Genomic DNA, 8455 nt, shown 5'->3' with positions numbered 1-8455 from the left:
TCTCTCTTCTATCTCTCTCTCTCTCTCTCTCTCTCTCTCTCTCTCTCTCTCTCTCTTCTCTCTCCTCTCTCTCTTCTCCCTCCCTCAGTCTTCTCTTTCTCTGTCCGGACCACAGCTCACACACACACACTCCTCACTTTTCACTCTCATAGTATCCTATCTTTCGGATAAATGGAGACAACCTGAGCCTTCTGATGAACCAACCGGTTTAAAAAAAACAAATAACAAACACCACACCTTGAGCAAAGTTTGGACAACTTGGACAACCGCTGCATCTCAGGTATGTGAACATAAACTCAGTATATCGCTCTTTTCTACACATGCAAGTGTCGATCCGATTAGAAATTACGAAATATTTTAAGTGGCCAAATGGGTTTATAAAGTGCGACAGTTGAATGGAAAAAGAAGCAGGGAAGTGAAATTACACCTCGTATCACAGCCTGCCATCGTGTGTCACCTGCAATATCCTGTTAGTATTATTACAGCATACATAGAGTTTCAGGTTAACTGACAGCACTAGTGGAAAAAGTATTGAGATAATGTTAAAAAACGCATTCAAAGTCTTACTGAAGTAATATCAGCAACAAGTACTTAAAGTAAAAAGTAAAAGTACTGGTTTGCAGAAAAAGGGCCTCCATATGTGATGTATTTTCATAAATATGACATTATTAGATTGTTAGTATTATTGCATCAGGTAGCATTTAAGTGTTGTAGTTCTGTTACAAAATCTGTTGAGGTTTTGGACTTTCTTCCAAAATTTGTTGTTGAATATGGATATTTTAACCTTTTTGTTGCAGCTCGAACTGTTATTTCACTGGTTTAATATTAAGAGATGCTTATGGTCAACGTTTATCACATGTTTTTAATGCAAATCTTAATCTGAAAAGAAACTAAAACTAAAATTCATTATATGCGTTTAAAATGTGTTGGAGTACCAGAATAAAGAAACATTTAATGGAAATACTCACGCAAAGAATTTCAAATGTTACTTAAACACACTCAGAACTTGATGTACGAGGTTTCTTTAGCAATTTACTCCAAATTTGTTCCAAATAAGGTGTTCAAGATACTCGGAAGCAACCACTGAGAGTAAATCCACTGTGTAAATCACTTTTTATCTGATCGTATCTGAGCGTAGTTTATTTAGCAGATCATGTTATTAATGCAGGTTGCCTTCACTGACATCTTCTTGGCCTGTAATTAAGGAAACTATTAGATTTGGCAACACAATAGTTGACCTTCTTTCATCATGGACTCATTACAGTCATCATCAAACATGTTTGGGATTCCAGCAGCAGGTGCAGGAGACAATGGGATCCACAGAGCGGGAATCAGGATGTGATTTTAAATGTACTTGCTGGAATATGTTGTTGTCATGAGGCAATACATGCTTCCTTTAAGAATGATGCAGATACAGATGCAGAGGTGTAGATATGGCGATGAAAATTAAGTTCCAAGCTCCAACAATGCAACTTAATATATATAAAGGGCATAAAACAATCAAAACTAATACAACAATAAATAGTGCAAGAAGAACAGTGTGCATTAACTTGTTAAATCTAATATTATTTAGCAAAAATATACTTTATTAATCCCAAATTGGGAAATGTTTTTGTTACAGCAGCATAAAAAAACAACAAGCATTGACATATAATTATCAAGTCATAATAAAAAATAGGATCATATGATTCATTTAATGCAACTTTTAAATGACGTCCTTACTGGAATATAAAATACATTAAAAGTAGGGTCTACCATTTGTTCCTGTATGATATTAAAGTAAGCTGATATAAAATAAATCTATGTCAATACCTATTTCCTATATGAGCTACAGATCAGTTTAATCCGTCTTTTTGATGTGGATTTCATTCTGCTTGGCTGCATTGATTTCATCTTTTTAAATAAATGCCCTTTTGATATAGGGTGTAAAATGACTTGTAGATAATATGTTTCCTCAGTTCAGTCAACTCACGTGTTTCTTTAACATGTTTAGAAGCAGCATATAGTTGAGTTTGGCGTCTAGGCTCGGGCCTCATCACTCCACAGATATACATAGCACGATGAGTGAAGATTAGATAACTAACCCCCCGAGCCTACAGGTGGAAGCTAGGGTGGAAGCTGGGGTGGTGGTGGGGCAGACGAGCAGCAGCGACATGGAAGTAGCTGCTGCAATAGCAGCAGCAAGCAATGCATAGAGAGAGATCTGGCAGAGCGGCATATTAAGGAGACTCTGTTTGGTTGGTTGTAGAATGGCAAGGGACGTTATGTATGAATGCAGCATAAGTGCTCGAGTTGACTGCCTGAACTAGCTCGCAGGCTTCGCCCCATTTATAGGACTATGCACGACAAAACTGCTTCCTTTACAACTCACAACATAAACGTTATTGCAGAAAAAAATATAGTAAAGATATTACTCATGACTCTTTGATGTTAAAGCATCTTCTTAAATAAGTCCTAACTGGGACATAAAAAAGATTAAAAATACATTTAATAAGTCTTTGTGTGCTATGTTAATGATTAGGTAAGGCAAGTAATTGATATAGCACCTTTCAACACAAGGCAATTCAAAGTGCTTTACAAAAATGAAAAGATTAAAAATGTGCAGCGGAAACACAGTACAAATGGCATTAAAAACAGTCATTTTAAAAGCAAGAGATTAAGATAAACAAAAAACATGCTAATCTATAAAATACATGAGTCAAAGTTACAGTGCAGTTTGAGATATCAGTCGTTCAATTAAAAGCAGCAACAAAAAGGAAAGTCTTCAGCCTGGATTTAAAAGTAGTCAGAGTTGCAGCGGACCGGCAGGTTTCTGGGAGTTTGTTCCAGATATTTGGAGCATAATAACTGAATGCTGCTTTACCATGTTTAGTTCTGACTCTGGGGACAGAAAGCTGACCAGTCCCTGAAGACCTGAGAGTTCTGGATGGTTCATAATTTAGCAGGAGGTCAGAAATGTATTGTGGCCCTAAACCATTCAAAGCTTTATGATATACCTGCATAATTGTGACAAATGGAGTTCAAAGTAAAGCAGAATGAACAAACTGAATATCACTGAAGTACTTTTTCAGTGTTTTCCATATTCCAATATATAATCAGAGGTGGGGAAGTAGTGGAGTACAAATACTTCGTTACTGTACTAAGTACATTTTTTCTGGTATCAGTACTTTACTCCACTACTTATTTTTCTGACGACTTTTTACTTTTACTTCTTACATTTTTGAACCCAAATACCTGTACTTTCTACTTCTTACATTTTCCAAACAGGCTGGTTCCTTTAGTTTGAATGTGTGTTTGGTGGCGTGATCATTATTATTTAGAGTCATTGCGTGCCTATTGATTTGAACACGATCCGTGTATCCATCATTTCCTGGTCTTCTCTAAAGAAGAGGGACCAATGAAAACGTTGTCATGTTGCCGTTGTTCAGCATGGAAACATTCATTAGCTAACAATGACATTATTGTTCTATTAATATAAAGGGAGGTCAGGTACTCTTTAAAACAGCTGCTAGTTATGGGTACTTTTTACTTAAGTACATTTCAAAGCCCTCTTTACTTTTTACTTGAGTAAAGAAGTTTAGTCAGTACTTCTACTTTCACCAGAGTATTTTTAAACATGAGTATCTGTACTTCTACTTGAGTAAAGGATGTGTGTACTTTTGCCATCTCTGTATAGTGTTGAATTTAAGTAAAAGTTTAACTTAAGTAGGTAGATGCTGAACAAATGTAGCATTCTTTCAGTAGACTAACATATGTTTAAACAATATTAAACAGAAACGCTCCATAGGATGATACAATTCAGGATGTAAATGCAGTCTATTCATAAATGTCCTTACTGGAAAATAAAACCCATCATAACTACCATTTTTTCTGTATGCAAATAAAGTAAAGACTGGTTTATTGTGTAATTATACAGCTGCATATCTCAGCTTTTATAAGAGCCGATCTGTCCTTCCTCTCTCTGCATGGACAGAGCCCCGGATCACATTTCTATAAGCTTCAGCTATTCTGCCACACAATGGAGCCTCTATGATGGTTGGTACACCTGAACCAATCATATCTGACCATCAGTGCAACCACCAGCCAATCCCACCCCAACTTTCAACCTTCAATTCATTCATTCACACAAACAGTTTAAAACACAACCTTAAGATATAATGGAGAGGAAATGGGACACCCTGACAAGCTATCCATAGCATTAGAATAGGGGCCCAGACACTAACATACAAAGTATTTACAATATATATCACTAACATCTAGAATTAGAAAGAATGAATGCATTATACAGAAACTTTACAAGATACAAAAATATTTCATGCCTCTCCTGTGACATGTCTCCATGCTTTAATGTTCAAAAAACTCTTCTCATACTGCCTGTGCTGCAGCACCTCTTTTCACCCTCTGTCTGAAACCAGAGCCCAGTCTGCTCTGATTGGTTAGCTGGCTGGCCCTGCTGTGATTGGTCAACCTCTTAGAGATGTTCCGCCCCCTAAGCCTAACCCCTCACGTAGTACAATGTGTTGGATGTGTTGCATGCTAGCCAATATATATATATGTATTTATTTATAGAAGGACCTAGCATACAAAAACATTAATCTCAGCAAAGAGAAGAGATGCAATATGCCAGATTATAGCTAATAGCTAATTTCCATCTGTGGTCCTCAGGCAGGTTCATAACAATCAATAAACAAATAATAACATTGCATGATCTCTTCAGTCAAACCCATTTTAAAACCTGATTTAAGTACAGCTCAATAAATTAATACATAGTACACTTGAAATACACTTACATGATCTCGGTCACTCAAATAATTATAAAGCCTGATATAAATACAGGTTACGAACATAATACTTAGTACACTTTCAAATACACTTAAATAAAATATCTAAGATATAGTATGTCAATACAGTTCAAATAACAAATAAATAACAGCGCATGTGTTAGGAGATGATGTCCCTGGGAGTCCAATCTTTAGGATTTTAGCCTTTGCAGACCATTTACATGCACTAAAACCCATATAACACACATCAGGAAAGGGAAACTCCCCAAAAGCTTGATAGATTCTCTTTAAAGTACAGAGTATTACAAATTAAACGCAATTTCAGAGCAAAGTAACTTTGACATTTTTGGTTAACAACAGCTGAATTAATCACTTTATTAAGTATACTTCAGTTATTTGAGGTCACTAACATTAAAGGTAGGGTAGGTAAGTTTGAGAAACCGGCTCAAGATACACTTTTTGTTATATTCCATGGAATGCTCTTAAACATCCCGATAGCAATGAATATCTTAAGTGCTTTGACAAAAATCCATAAAAAATGTCATCTGTGGAAGCCGTAGTACTGTAAAAAGCACGACCAATCATTTTAGCCGGCCCCGGCTAAAATAACTGGATGGCCTACCTGCCTGTCAGCCTTCCATCTGTGCACAAACTTATCTCGTGCCCTCATTGGTCATTGTGCGCGTTCGTGTGTGTTGGAGGAGGGGCTCTGTAAGGAAGTGGGCAGATTTTCTCCGGTTTGTGTATTTTCAGATTCTAGCGATCTCGAGCCGGTTTCTCAAACTTACCTACCCCACCTTTAACATGGGAGAGTCTAAGATCATTGACCCTTATTGCCTTCCCAAATCAAATATTTACCACCCTGAAAGATGTGATCATTCATGTGGCTGCAGATATTTAGAACATCGTCAACAGTTAACTGGATTGCACTTAAATTGTAACTCATTGACTTTCTCTGTGTGTGAGCGACCCACTAACATCCTTAGCCTGCGATCGTGTGTGTGGTGTGTGTTAGTGTGTGTGTGTGTGTGTGTGTGTGTGGTGTGTGGTGGTGTGTGTGGGTGTGTGTGTGTGTTTCTGTGTGTGTGTGTGTGTGTGAGCGACCACCCACTAACATCCTTAGCTGTGTGTGTGTGTGTGGTGGTGTGTTTGTGTGTGTGTGTGTGTGTGTGTGTGTTGTGTGTGTGCAGCGACCCCACTAACATCTTAGCTGTGTGTGTGGATGTTGTGTGCTGTGTGTGTGTGTTGTGTGTGTGTGTGTGTGTGTGGTGTGGTGTGTGTGTGTGTGTGTGTGCTGTGTGTGTGTGTGTGTGTGTGTGTTTGGTTTGTGTTTGTGTGTAGAACATAGTTGTGGTTGTCTAAGAATCTAATACACCTGCTGGGACTCAATAAATGTCAGACAAGTCCATACAAGTCTGGTTTTATAAAAGAAAACCAAGAAAGGACAAGCACCTTCTACGAAATGTGTTTCGTAACTCCACTCGAATCATTTGGACTTGTCGAAGTAAGTGAATGAAATGAATAGAGTTGTCACAAGAAAATCACCTTACAGTAAGTCCATAACAAGACATTTAGATAATGCCTGGGATAATACTATCAGCATTAATAGAGGAAAGTCAATGGAAACAATTACCATTTACCACTAAACCCTGAGGATTGTCATTCATTCATCACCAACAGAAAGTAGCAAACGTTTTAAATCACTCTAAAGTCTCCTATAAAAACAATAACACAAAACGTATTGCCTCTTTTTAAGAAGGCTTGATTAACTGTTGCGTTAAAGGTTGTAAATGAAATGGGAAATGAAAAAAGCAATAATAACATGGAGGACTGTGGCGTATGTCTCTGTTGCAAACACTTCTAGTAGTAAACAAATGATGCTGCTAAATCACTGCTATTATTGTATTTTATGGGACTTTTAATGCACATTATACATCAATATATACATTCTTATATAAATATGCCATTATGGTGCAACTAAACCCTAATTTCCCCATGTGATTATTTATAGATATTCTCTTTTATTCTGAGCGAAGTCTGTCCGTTAATGAACTAAGTCAATCATTTAACAATACAAAAACAGGAAGTAGAACAGGAATCCATTAATATGCTATATTGATTAAACATCACTTTACATATGTGCACTTAGCAGGGTAACTAATGTTGATATTAATGGTGTTTTTAAGGAGACACGCAGTTTAAATACGGGGGGTTGCGTGGTTGTTTCCTTTATTTCTAACAGCCTGCCTCATTGCATCAGTCCTGCGAGTCAGTATGTACTGTAGCTGTGTCTGATTTTTTTAAAGTCTGCAGACGCCCCTAAAGAAAGGGGAAAATACAAGTTTAAATGTGAGGACATGCACTGTAAAAAAAACAACTTCCCCGACCACAATACTATAAAGAAAAGTGTCTGAGTGTGAGGACTAAAGCAGAATAGAGGAAGAGAGATTGTACTCGCATCTGGTTTGAAAAGGAGGAAGCAGGATGAGCTTTCTCGGTAATGAAGTCAAAAATAAGAGAAGAGAGAAGAGGAAACCTGTATGTGGTTACTGAAGGGTCCGTGTGTGTGTGTGTGGGTGTGTGTGTGTGTGTGTGTGTTGAGTGTGTGTGCATGCACTGTTGTACTTCTGCAGGGTGTGTGTTGGTGTGAGCCCTTGCGGTTTTCATCATTGCTGTGACTGTGGCAGGAGTTTAACACACACTGTAGACAGAAGTGTCAAGGGGTGAGATATTCTGTCTGCGTTTGCAAAGCAGCTTATCCTTGATGTCGATGTCGACTGTCGGGTGGTCGAAATATTCAAAGATGTATCATCAAAGATGGAGAAAAGTCCATGAAGTGAGCTGAATTGATCTGGAGGTTTGTTCAGATTGTGGGAGAGTTTAACCATGTGTCTGTTTTTGCACAGATTCAAAGGCTCTATTGTCGTGTAGTTTCGTCAAGGAAAATCTAAAAGAGGCCCAATCATGCTTTGGGTGGTTTTCCCTTTCCTGTAGTGTGTTGGTGTTTGTGTGCATGTAAATGAAAATCCTCCATTACGGATACTTTGTCTACTTCCAATGACGTCACTATGTATATCACTTTGTTTCTATTGGCTAGCGCTCCAACACATTGTACGTGAATAGGCTAAGGGCGGGACATCTCTAAGCGGCTTTGACAAAATCACAACAGAGCCGGCCAGCTAACCAATCAGAGCAGACTGGCTCTGGTTCAGACAGAGGGTGAAAGAGGGTGTTGCAGCACAGACAAGTATGAGAAAATGTAAGAGCTTTCTGAACATTAAAGCATGGAGACATGTCCCCATTAGAGACACTACATACTGATATGAACCTGAAAATTAGCTTAATATAATATATCCTCCTTATGTCTCAGACTCATCTAGCCATGCAAAATAAAAATAAGAATAAAATAAATAAATAAATAGTGGCAAGAGAATTTGAAAGTGAAAGTCAAAAAGATAAATTAAGAACAGAATGTACGGTACTTAATGAAACTTAAATAATATGCAGTGGAATAAAATACTGCTTATTGAGTGATATTAAATATGAAAGAGATGGAAACAAATGAAGGAAGTGAAGAGATTAACAGTGTGTTAGTCTGAACAAGTGAACATTTCCACGTGAGCGGTGCCGATGACAGTTGCATGCAAACGTGTAATTCATTGTGTTTGTTTACA

This window comes from Trematomus bernacchii, unplaced genomic scaffold (genome assembly GCF_902827165.1).
Source record: "Trematomus bernacchii unplaced genomic scaffold, fTreBer1.1, whole genome shotgun sequence".
Lineage (NCBI taxonomy): Eukaryota > Metazoa > Chordata > Actinopteri > Perciformes > Nototheniidae > Trematomus > Trematomus bernacchii.
This window is presented reverse-complemented; position numbering follows the sequence as displayed.